The sequence below is a fragment of the Protopterus annectens genome, chromosome 3.part1 (genome assembly GCF_019279795.1).
Source record: "Protopterus annectens isolate FY-2018-M chromosome 3.part1, PAN1.0, whole genome shotgun sequence".
Taxonomy (NCBI): domain Eukaryota; kingdom Metazoa; phylum Chordata; order Ceratodontiformes; family Protopteridae; genus Protopterus; species Protopterus annectens.
In genome coordinates, this window is record NC_056732.1 from 1177510330 (window position 1) to 1177524339 (window position 14010).

The window sequence follows — 14010 nt, forward strand, 5'->3', positions numbered from 1 at the left end:
CAGACATCCAATCAACCACTACCTCAAAGCACAGCACATGCAACACATAGTTCACAAAGTCAGTGTGCTAAACAGTCACAGCCCTTAAGGCCAAACAACATGCCTGATACACTTGTAATAGGTGACTCTATAGTCAGACACACTGATGTCCCGCTCACCAGACTGAACAAGGAAAAGGTTACAGTAAGCTGCCTGTCGGGCGGTAGAATCCGCCACATAACACAAGCACTCAGGTCACTCCAAAGCAAGTACAAATATGACTCAGTCATTGTCCATGCCGGTGTGAATGACCTGAGATGTACCTCCCTGGACTACATGAAAAGAAACATAGAAGAGCTCTCTGATTATGTAGCCTAGGCCGGTATGACCCTGACCCTGAGCAGCATCTTACCCTCACCAAGAATGATGCCACAGTACAAAGACAAAATTATCAGCTTTAACAATTGGCTCAATTACTGGTGTCATTCTAAGGGGATCCAATGTCTGTCTGCTTGGGATGACATGCTTGACAAGCCACGCTGCTTCACAAGGGACAGCTTACACCTATCACCCCTGGGCTTCCTGATATTGGCCAAGGCTCTTGCCACCCCCATAGTGTCTTTTTTAGGCAAGGCTCAAAAGACAAACCCACCTCCCTAGAAAACACAAGTGGAAAAAACTAAGGGTAATGCTGCTCAACACCAGAAGTCTAAACCTCAAGATGCATGCTCTCGAAGCCCTCCTCAGTATGGAGAACATCGATGTCTGTGCAATGACTGAAACCTGGTTCAAGGCTCCTGAGAGCATCCCAGCACTACCAGGTTATACCTCATATCATGTTTTTCGGCCTCAAAACTTAGACTGAACCACAAAAGGAGGGGGAGTATCCATATTCATCAAAGATACCCACACCTCCAGGTTAGTGGCAACGCACGAAGCATCTGAGACCATCCAGGTGCAACTAACCATAGGCAAAACTGCCCTTCAGTTTGTAGCATGCTACAGACCACCCTCTCAAACTCAGGAACCCCACTCAGCCTTCCTGAAGACACTGGAGAGTATGAATATCCCTCCAAATACCATCATACCGGGTTGCGTGCTACATGAACTCCAAGAGGAACTAAACCCGCACATAAGGCTGCTGTTTAATCTTAGCCTTACTACAGGATATGTACCCAAAGAATGGCATACAGCAACAGTGGTCCCACTCCACAAAGGAGGTGCTTCTATGGACCCTGGAAATTACCGCCCCATAAGCTTGACAAGCCAGGTCTGTAAAGCTATGGAGAGGATCATGACGGAACTCATAAACAAAGACAGTGGGGACCTACAGACACTGCATCCTACCCAATTCGGCTTTGCCAAGGGCAGATCCTGCCTTTTGAACCTGGTCGACTTTTTTGAAACAGTCACTAAGGCCATTGATGAGGGTAAGGCAGTTCACACAGCCTACCTTGATCTTGCAAAAGCCTTCGACACAATACCCCACTCGGGCATCATAGACAAGGTCACCAGCTTAAACGTAAACCCATATGTCATAAGATGGGTTGCAAACTGGCTCAAGGACAGAACCCACAAGGTCAGAATTGCTGGAGCCATGTCAGACTCTAAGCCAGTCACAAGCAGTGTCCCACAGGGCTCGGTCCTGGGACCCCTCTTGTTCGGCATTTATTTTTCCGCGGTGCAAGCAAACATAGGAGGATTGTGGCTAACAAAGTTTGCAGATGACTGCAAACTGGGCACCATAATTGATACTCCAGCGGACACAAGCATCCTTCAGAAAGGCCTCATAGAAATGGATAACTGGTGCCAGAGCCATGGCCTTAAACTGAACGCCAAAAAATGTATAGTCATACCCTTTGGGAAAAACAAAGTACCCACAAATTACCACATAGGTGGTAATCCATTAAGTACAAAAGAAGTAATCAGGGACCTAGGGACCCAAGTTGACAGTAACCTCTCATTTGACACTCACGTTGCCAAGGTGGTTAGGCAGACCTTCTATATTACCCACCTTATCATGAAAGGATTCACATCTAGATCAAGAGAGGTCATTGTGCCCCTGTACTCTTCCCTTATCAGGCCCATAATTGAGTACAATGCCCCATTTGGAATGTGCCTTACTCGACACCTGCAGCAGTTAGAAAGACCCCAAAAGTACCTCACCAAGAGGATCAAGGGTCTCAAACATATGTCATATGCTGCCCGGCTGAAGAAACTCCAGCTCTATTCAGTCGCATACCGCATACTCAGAGGTGATCTATGTCTGACGTACAAGGCCATGTCCAATCCGGAATTAATGGACATGCTCCACCTCAAAAAATCCAAATCCACCAGAGCCAGGAGAGTGAGAGATTTGAACCTCAACACAGAAATAAATAGGACGTGCTGGAGGGACAGATTCATAACCCAGAGGCTCCCTACACTCTGGAACAGAATCCCAGTCCATGTTAGGCAGAGCCCCTCACTGACTCTCTTCAATAGAAATCTTGATGAGTGGATGGGAGATCGTAGGTTTACCCCGGGGGTCACTTCTGTGTCACTACTAGACAGAGGCACAGTAAACTAAACCCTAAATGGGCATAGTATTCTCATTCCAAGGGGTGGCGAAAGCCACACACATTTGGGCTAGGCTTATAAATGCCCTAGGGCAGATAGCCTAGTATGAACCTATGAACCTATGAACCTATAAGGTACTCCTGTGATTTAGAAAGATATCAAACACACTAGACCAAGTTCACTGTTCAAAATAAATGTCCAGTAGAAAAAATTCTGTTCATTGATTGAGCCCCTGAACATACATACATCCCAATAATATGGTATGATAGAATCCAAAATCCCTTAGTTGTAACAATTCCACATCGAAAACTTAATGGCGGCATAGAATAAACAGCCAGATGGTTCGCGTTCCCCAGTCAAAGTTCCAAAAGTCAGCTGATGAGCAGGAAACCGCTTCAGCACAAATGCGAACACAGTACATAAAGTCTAAACTAAAAGTACCTTCATTGATGTAAGTCCACCAAACAAAATCACCACATCGATGTTTCATGCCCCAGTATGGCCTTTACCTCATAATAGGAATTATGTTATTGTTCTCAACGTCCGCCGACATATAATCACTCAGTTAGGCCCAAAATGTTGATAAAAAGAGCCCAAGTAGTGCTGTAATTTAATGCCAACCATTAATTTCCCAAGTGTTAGTCAGGAAACATTAAGCAGCCCAGGTTATCAAGTCCACTACCAGACAGCACAGTGATGACAATGTGAAGACAAAATTCCCACATTAAGCTGTTATTGAGTGCCAACACATAGGTTAACAAAACATTGATCAGGAAGGATAAAAACAACCTCCAGTCATCCAGTCCACTCTCAAATATCACAAAGGCAAAACTTTACAGGCTGCAGATAAAGCAACTGCTCTAATGCCAGATATAGGGGGAAAAACTGTATGAAATGAGGGTCAAGGCAAGGAGTGCTCAAATAGCACAACAGGTAACCTCACCCACACCAAATGTCCGACAGCAATAGAAGAACAAGCAAATAAGTCCAGAAAAATCCCCTGCAAGTACAGCAGTGCACAGCTTAAAGACACAGTCATTCAAAAACAAAAAGCCAGCATCAAGGTGTATAAAGTGTAACTTTATTAAAAAGTTATCACAGACATACCGGTTTCAGCATGCATTTCAAGCCTTCCTCAGTGTAACCATAAAAGAGCTTCCACACTCCTTATACACCCACCCATCCATAAAAAAGGAATACCCATTGGCTGCTCAAAATACTTAATTTAGCCCAGGTGAAAATAAAGCACCTAGCTTTATAATCCATCTTTTTTTTTATTATTTAGTATGTTGTGCCAGCCAATTTTGTTTGCTCTATCCCCCTTGATAATATCAATGACAGTGAATCTGAAAGATGCTGAGTGATGATTAACCACTTTTATATAATGCATTTGTATACTTCTTTAGTTTGATGTCACTTAAATGCTGACTGATCCTGAATTTCACAGGCCTGGATGTTTGGCCCACATAAAAGGCTGAGCATGAACAAGTGGCTAAATATATAACCCAGTCTGATGAACAATTAGCAAAAACTTTGATGCCATAAACCTGAGTGGTGTTATGGCTACTAAACATTTTAGTTTGGTTTAGTCTGTTGCAATGTACACAATGGCCACAACTATAACAACCCAGAAGTACATCACCCATGAGAGTGGACTATGTATTAGGGGCAACCTCACCCGTTCCCATCTTATAATGATTAAAGTGGGATGCCAACGTCCTACCCCTCCTAAATCCAAATCGACATCTAACCTCAATCAAAACTCTGATTTTCTCATCTGCCTATAAGATGTTCCAGTTTTGTGTACCACATCACAGAAAATGTACTACTGATCATTTTTTTTATTTTCAGAGATCGAATTTTGTGCCACCTATGCATCCGGCGGTACAATTATTTCTACATAATGTTCTCAAAGATTTACATATATACCATGGGAAAACCCGGATCAAACCATATAATCTCTCAAAGACCCAACAAAGGGCACTCATGGAACTGAAATCTAATACTAATATTGTGATTGCACTGGCTGATAAAGGGGGGGCTATTGTGGTGATGGATTTTTATACTTATAATAATGAAGTCTTCAGACAACTTGATAACCGTATGTTCTATATGGTAATGCCATTGGTCCCCACCAATACTTTTAAACATCAGATTAATGACTTTCTCATGTTGGCTGTGGATGAAAAGATTCTATCTAAGAACACTGCTAAACATATTACTGTTACCAATCCTAAAAGGCAATATTTATACTTCCTACCCAAAATCCACAAATCATTAACCAACCCTCCAGGAAGACCTATTGTTTTGGGTAGGGGATCACTAACAGAACCCTTGGCGGTCTTTCTAACACAATATTTAAAACCCCTGTTGCCCCTGGTGAGATCTAGAATACAGTATACTACAGAATTTTTACAAATACTAACAGATGCCCAGGTTGAACCCCATTGGTATTTCTGTACTCTGGATGTGACTTTCCTATACACCAACATCTCCCATTGGGCTGGCCTGTTGGTCATAGACTATTGGATAGGTGTGGTCGAATTAAATCTTCCAGGTTTTCATACTTTGTGCCTACTCATGACGGAACATGTTTTGACCAAAAATGTTTTTTACTACCAGGACAAATGCGTTTGGCAAACTAGGGGTATGGCTATGGGGGCCCCATTTATGCTGATTTATTTCTGGCATATGTAGAACAACACATTATATATAACCCCTCACATAATTTGTTTCTGTCAGAAATGGATATCTGGCGATGTTATTTGGATGACTGTTAGCTTATCTGGAGGGGTGATTTGGAATATCTTCAAGAATTTGTGGAATACCTGAATGAAAACAAATGGGGGATTGAATTCACCTGTATGCCTGATCTAAATCAAATCACATTTTTGGACGTTTTAATTCCCAAAAATGAGGATGGTACTTTGGATACACAGGTTTTCCACAAATTTTCTGAATACAATTCCCTCCTACATGTGTGTAGCCACCATCCGCCACATATCATTCAGAATATACCCAAATTTCAGTTCATGAGAATCAAACGCATTTGTTCTGGTAGTGATAAATATGAACATCACAAAATGGATATGGCCAGGAGATTTAAGGAACGTGGGTATAAACCAGGAGTGATTACCATGGCTTGTAGGGAGGTCAGTGATATGGCCAGACAGGAATTGTTAGAATATAAACATAAGGTTAAACAGTCAGCCTCCATTACATTAATTACTACATATGGGCGCAACCGGCATTTTCTGTGATGTGGTACAACAAAACTGGAACATCTTATGGGCAGATGAGAAAATCAGGGTTTTGATTGAGGATATATGTCAATTTGGATTTAGGAGGGGTAGGACGTTGGCATCCCACTTTAATCATTGTAAGTTGGGAACCCGTGGGTTTGCCCCTAATACATAATCCACTCTCATGGGTGATGTACTTCAGGGTTGTTATAGTTCTGGCCATTGTGTACATTGCAACAGACTAAACTAGACTAAAATGTTTAGTAGCCATAACACGAGTCAGGTTTATGCTAATTATTCTTTGGACTGGGTTATATATTTAGCCACTTATTCAGGCTCGGCCTATTATGTGGGCCAAACATCCAGGCCTGTGAAATTCAAGATCAGTCAGCATTTAAGTGACATCAAGCTAAAGAAGTATGCAAATGCATTATATAAACATGTGGTTAATCATCCTCAGCATCTTTCAGATTCACTGTCACTGATATTGTCAAGGGGATAGATCAAATAAAATTGGCTGGCACAACATACTAAATAATAAAGAAAAAAGATGGATTATAAAGCTAGGTGCTTTAATTTCACCTGGGCTAAATGAAGTATTGTAAGCAGCCAATGGTTATTCCTTTTTTATGGATGGGTGGGCATATATGGAGTGTGGAAGCTCTTTTATGGTTACACTGAGGAAGGCTTGAAATTTATGCCGAAACCGGTCTGTCTGTGATAACTTTTTAATAAAGTTACACTTTATACACCTTAGTGCTGGCTTTTTGTTTTTGGGTAATTGGCAATTTGATTTTGTAATCACAAATTTGTGCCCATCAGTTTCCAAGTGCTGACAGAGTCATGCCACAGTAAGGAGATGATGTCTTCTTATCATATTTAGGTCTGAATCACAGAAAGGCACACACTGATTAAGTATGGATGTGTGGACAAACACTGATTTACCTTTAGTTCGAGTGATGGCAGCTTTGAAAGGAGAGTGGGATACAGGGCATGGAGGATGCAATGTCTTGCATAAACCATTAGTTTCTGAAAACTGTGTCTTTTTTATCTCCTGTCCATCACATAAATGTTATTTTAGGCTGTTCTTCAGTTACTGCCTGAATCTGTTGTTTTTCAGAGGCTGCTGTACCACTCGAATAAAATCTCTCACACCTAATGAATGCTGATTTTTGATCTGTAGCATTTGGAAACTGATAAAAGCTTCTAGCCATATGCCTTTAGCTTAATACAAGTCATAAATAACAATACTTAATTCATTAGCATTAAGAAAGCTGTTGACAATGTGGTTATGGAAGTCAATTTAAGCTGACAGAGAAAGGATAAATAATATATTCAGTGGTGGGATGAATAGAAACAAAGACTGATTGATAGTAAGTGTCTCCTTGGAATGTCTTGGCAAATGTATTTACAGTCTTCTATGCTAGCTGGTGGTATGCTCTAACTGGTTAAGACCCAGTAATGTGGCAACAACTGAGTTATAAACAAGATAAAAGAAAGTTACAGTGTGTGTGTGTGTGTGTGTGTGTGTGTGTGTGTGTGTGTGTGTGTGTGTGTGTGTGTGTGTGTGTGTGTGTCTGTGTAAAAGGAAATACCAAATGGCTTTGGCCGACTAAGTTTGAGATGACTGCAAGCTAGGGGCAGTTATTGAATCCCCAAATGACTTAACCATCATGCAGGAAGGTTTGCCCCAAACAATAACTGGTGCCAGAATCATCAATTGAAACTAAACTCCAAAAAATACATTATCATATCCTTTAGGAAGTAATCTACTCCAGAGAACTACCAAATTGACAATGCCCCCTGAGAACTGACCCAGTTGTTTGGCATTTGGGAACTTGTGTGTACAGTGACCTAACTTTTGACTAACATGCTTAGAGTCATAAAAAGTAATTTTATATTGCACAGCTTATAAACAAATTGATTGTGACTAGATCTAGAGATGTTGTTACCCCCTTTACAAAGCCCTCATTAGGTCAATCATTTTGTATAATGCCCACTTTGGGATGTATCTGTCCATACCCATGCAACAATTGGAAAACCGACAGAGATACCTTATTAAAAGGATACAAGTCCTAAACAATAGGTCTTGCATCGACCACCTCAAAGATTTATTACTATACTCAGTGTCCTACAGCGTGCTTAGAGGTGATGTGTCTGGCATTCAAGGCATCCTCCGACCTATTACAGATGGACCTACTGAACATCAGCAAGCAAAATGGCATCAGAAATACTTAGTACAGGTATCTAAACTGAATGTTGTGGGCAGATGGATATATATCACAGCACTGTTCCAGTACAGACTATCCATTCAAGTAAAACAAAGCTCATCCCTGTTCATATTCAAATACAACTTGGATCTAAGGATGGGTAGCAGAAAATGTACTCCAGGATTGCACCTTGTTGCCACTAATGGATAGAGACAGTTCCTAAATGCTGCATCCCTTACATGGGTCCTCTCAAATTATTTATGGTATGATCACAGTTATTCTCACTTGGGCTAATACACAATTATCAATCATGGGATAGGTAAGACCAATCAGGGAATGTTAATTCAAGCACTAAAAAGGAATTGGCTAATCTTAAAATGTCCTCCAAGTGAACCTATGTTGTGGTTGTAAATACTTTTAAAAAATTGCCCTTTTTAGATCACTAAGTGCCCCTCTCACCCCCCCCCCCCAGTCTTCAACAATTTCTGGTGCCTATAGACAGGAGTGCAGGTTTGCCACCACTATGATGCTCTGCATCAGAGGGATACAGAGGATCTTTTCAGAGGATTGCTGAGGTGTGGAGACAGCCAGTGGATGCCTATAGTACGTGTCACAATCCTACCTATGCCTGAACATTCCTAAGGAATTCCGAGATATAGCTGTGACCTGGATGTCAGATAGATGAGTTTTAAAACCATTTATAAACTGTTGTGACAATTAGCTCATCTGGATAATTGAGACAACAAAGTGGCAGTTCTCCCTGCAATTATGGTTTTGATTCCCAAAGGATTTGTTTGTTAATATTGTTTATCATGTACATACTAATGAACATTTTAGATGTTTTTGTTTTTCCGTGTATAAGGACATAATTTCACACAACTTGTGTGGTCATGTATCACTGACACCTATAGCGCCTAAGTGGCTTATGACTATGCATTTCAGTGTTACCCAAAATACTTTGACAGTATCACTCAGTCTACCTGTCTATGTGTGAATAGTAACTCAGAAATACCTTTGTTAGTCCATTCTGCTTTACAAAGTGAACAGTATTACTAAAATCCATTTGTTACCAAATGGTAAAAATATAAACACCTCAATATCTTGAAAACTTCAGAATGCTTTGCAATCACACTAAAAAGCAAATAATTGAAGACAAGAAGACTATACTATGATAACTTTAAGAATAATACTAAACACAAAACTAAAATATTTGGACATCCATTAAAGAAATCTTATATCCTGACCAAAAATTCATCCCAAACCCCTCTCCCAATAACTCACCACTCAAAACCACAATACAGTTCAACTCTTATTCTATAGATAGTATACCACCTCTAAAGAAGGATTCCTCAACATCTAATCCCAACCCTGCCCAACAGCCACATATCGCTACACCCACTTTCACCTTCAAACCTGTGCCCACATCATATGTAAAACTACTCTTAAACAAACTTAAACTGTGATCTTCTTCAGCTGATTACCTTTCAAGCGAAACCATTTCCTTTCCTATCTTAATCATTATAAATCCAGGAATCCCACATTCCCTCTCTCTAGCAAAAGTCCCACATTATCCTTCTGCACAAAGTAGGAATTTCAACAGACATTAATAACTTTAGACCTATAGTAATGTTATTTCACCACACCAAAATACTTGAAAAATGTATTCAAAAACAATGTCTAGACTATCTCCTGTAGGAAGAACTCCTATCCCCTACACAACATGGCTTATATACTTCCCATAGTACTAGTACTGCCCTTCTAACTTATATAGACACTGTCAATAAAGCTACAGATAACAGCAAACTAGTCTCTTCTTTATTTCTAACTTGTATAAAGACTTCGATACAATTTGTCACAGCAAATTTTAACTTCAAATAGCCTCACTAGGTCTCTCTCAGCCCACTCTTCTGTGGTTCAGAAGCTACCTGCCCAATAGGTATCAGTCAGTAAAATGGCACTGCATGTTCTCATCTTATCTCAGATGCACCACTGGTGTACCACAAAGCTCTATCCTTGGTCCCCTCCTCTTAACATTTTCACCAGCACTGTCCATATATCCACACAATAGTCCACTCTGATACAATACACAGATGATTCCACTCTGATTTGCACATCTGACAACATGGTACACCTCCAAAAAATTAGTCAGGAAGCTTTAACAACCACTAAAACATGGTTTTGTAACTCACAACTCATGCTCAACCCCAAAAAGTCCAAACTACTACTTTTTTCCACAAATCTCTTATCTCATGAAAAACAAAATTTAAAGTCCTCTGTCTTGATAATACTACCAAAGAAAGCACTTCTCATAGCAAATTATTAGCAGTCATAGTGGATGATAAGCCTACATACAGCCTGCATATACAAAATTGCATAAGAAAAACTCATCAAAAACTAGAGATGCTTTACAGAGCCAAAAATGTTCTCATTGACGCAACTAAAACTACACTTGACACAACTCATCTGCTCTCAACACTTCTTTATGGCACTCCCATCTTTAGTAACCTCCAGGCTTCACAAAAATTAAAACTTGAATAGTGCTATTTCAAGGTTGATAAATTTGCAGCAAATACCCCTTCCAGAACCTTCTACTATATAGCATTAAAAAGCCTAACTTGGTTGGAATTGTTTCATCAACTGATGTATACACAGCTCCTTATCACCTATAAAATTATCCTGCATCCATTTCTGACCATCACTAAAAAATCATTCTGCACAACTATGCTCCCACTCGGTCATTTCAATTCAATGACCAAAAACTCCTGTCTGTCTACAAACTTATCAAATCAGCAAGCATTGTCTGCACTCGCACAAGGTTACTAAGGCTTGGAAAGCCTTTCCTACATCAATCAGATCAATAACCTCCCTCCCATCTTTCAAAACCACTCTAAAAGTCTTCCTAGCTAAAATCTGGCTCTGTTCTTGCTCTAAACCAGACTAGAATATATCCCTAAATGTGAGCAAATACTTTTTCCTTCCTTATACCTCCTTAGTCTCCCTTGTTCCCCTACTTCCTTACTTCTATCAAATTATCTTCCCTGACTTTATCTTTAAATATACCATAAGCCTGCTTTTCTGTTTGTTTTATAAAAATTGTAAGCAGTTTGTAGAGAAATGTATAGTACATTAGTATAATACAAGCAGGAATTGCAATATGAAGTGAGGGAAACCCCACTTGACTGAAACCAATTTGACTGAAAACCCAGTTCATTGAATCACAAATCACTGAAAATATTCAACATAAGAAAATACAAAGTAAAATAGTGTTTTTGTAGGGGGCAAGCACTCCTGCACCTGCCAGACACTCTTAAATTATCTATACTAACTCCAAAGCCACACAACCAGTTGAGAAAAGAAAAAAACTCCACACATAGTTGGCGCACAAGCATTAATTGACTATTTCATGTTGTATCTTCTTATGTTGAATATTTTCAGTGGTTTATGATTCAGTGAAATGTGTTTCAATCAAATGGGTTTTCAGTCGATTGCTTTTCAGTCAAATTCTTTCAAACATTTGATTTTTCGTCAAGTATTTTCAATCAAATGATAATGAACCCAGCACCTCTTTTACTACAGTTTTATGTGTAAAGCTTTGAACATACTGGTATAGTTCTGCAAAAAGAATTTGGAAAATACTAACATCTACAACTTGGATTTCATGCATAAGTGTGCCATCATTTATTATTTCAAATTCAACACCCTTCTCATACTTATATTTGGAGGGTGTGAGATGGTCAGATATACATTTGGACTGTAGAATAGGGTTATTCCCTGATATCAGGGATAATTTGAAGTTATAATTTGTATTTTGGCAATAAATATCTGTACATATTTATATCCTCCCACCTAAAATACATTAATGTGTACATCAAGTACAGCAATTTGTAGTTGTCTGTGAACAGGAGCTAGTTATGTTTTTGTGTTGTGACCACTGTGCTGAAATGCAGTCATGCTTGCAATTTTAGTTTCACAAATGTATGGCATGTTGCACTTCTTGTAACATATAAACTGTTATCTCTACTAGTACCCCACCTCTTCTTCACATTTATACCTTAAATTCTTTTTCACTGCATTTTATCTGATTTCGGGTTTGAATCTCAGGTCTTCCAGTCCATGTTCAATTATTTTCCCATATTAAGAGGATTGTGTGTGAAACACTCAAATTTGTGCAAGATTCTGTAATGTTCTTCAGTTTAAAAGTTAGAGAACATGAGTTGAGCAATGTATATCAGTGTTACTTTATACCTATATCATTCCTACATGCATTTTACTATCTGCAGTTGGTGAGGGGTGCACTTGGAATTGGGCCTTGTGCATTGAGCAGATGCACAGTTGGGAGGATCAGCACAGGGAGAGAGCTATGTTGATTACTTTGATTTTGTAAATAAAAGAGTTGTGATTATTGATACAGGCTTCTATGTTTGCCATTACCAGGTGTATTACTTATAATGCAGGAATACCCATCATACATCCTTAAAGTAAGTACAATAGTCAGACAATACCTGCGATTAAAAGTATGAATTACCTCAAACTGTGTTTACATATCATTTAGCAGCAAGGCATGTTTACTGAAGACAATGTTTTGAACTGTAGGCCACAACCTAGAAGACAATCATTTATGTATAACTGTCAGAATGCTTTTGTTTGTAATTCTTTGCCTGCTGTTTTTAATGCATGTGTTGTCACACATATATGTGTGGGTGTGGTTCTCAGTGACCAATTTGTTGTGTATAGCCTGTTTATTCCCTTACTGAATGAGTGCCTGATGTGACAGTGTTCACAGTGTTGTTGGTGGGCATTCCATCATGCCCTTCAGATCAACATGGGTAATGCATCTGCCTAGAACATTTTTGTTGGTTTGTTCAGATCCAGTTGCATCCTGTTTTTGATGGATAATTATTTCTATAGGGATTCTTGTTCAACAGTTTAAACTATCTGTTGCATAATCAGCAAGCAGCATCATGTTATTAGCAATTTGCAGGGTAATGACTGCTAATAAATGTATATAGGGCAGTGATATATTTGTAGACAGACAAGACTGTTTGTAGGACTTATACTATATTTTCATGAGTCACATGCTGTCACTGTGTTTATGATTGTACATTATTTCTAGTATGCTAGGTTGCATTTCAAAAATTGATGTTGGGTCAATCAAGGGCCATGTTGCCTTGCTCAGCTCTTTTGCATATGGGTTTTATATTTCCCACAGTATTATCATCTCACCATCTCTTCATTATACCAATATGTTAATTGGTGTCACTTCATATGACTCATTACATGCACAGACATCTGGGTTACAGTTGACATTCATATACCAACATAAACATGCAGGTATAAGACAGAAAACATGGAAATAGTGATTAAGACAATCCACTGGTCAATTTACTAAGGTATAGATCGCAAGTATTAAAAAGTGCAAGTCACACTATTAGTGTTACGTTGTCATTTTCACAGCGTTATTTTGCAAGGTAGACTCATGTGAAACTTGCATGACTCAGTGGCATGGCATGCTTCTCCTCAAATGTCAGAATATGTAAGTGCGGTGACTTTGTTCATTTTTGTCATGCATAATGATTGCTGGTAAACAAATCTTCAGGTAATGTCAGGATTTCCAATAATAAGTTGTGCTATGCATGCCATGGCATGGCCATGAGTAGGATGCTAACATTCTGTGATGGATAAAGTGGTCCTAACATGATCTGGTATTGAAAACATACATAAGTATAGATAATAGGACATGGCGAATGTGTTGTGTGAATGATGAGCCATCCACCAGCAGCAAGTTTGTTTATTACACATATCCTACGTAATCATTTAAAGCCATTTCATCTGAGAATGTGTGCTTATAATGACACCTGCAATGTATGCTGATATACCTTTATTCTCATAGGCAGACATCACATATTGATGTAATGATACTAATATCTCTTAGGTTGTAAATGTGTGCATCAGTTTCAATTTAATGTCAGCTCTGCTTTTCACAGGAATGTGTGGCTTGATAGACATTTTATTTTCATTGT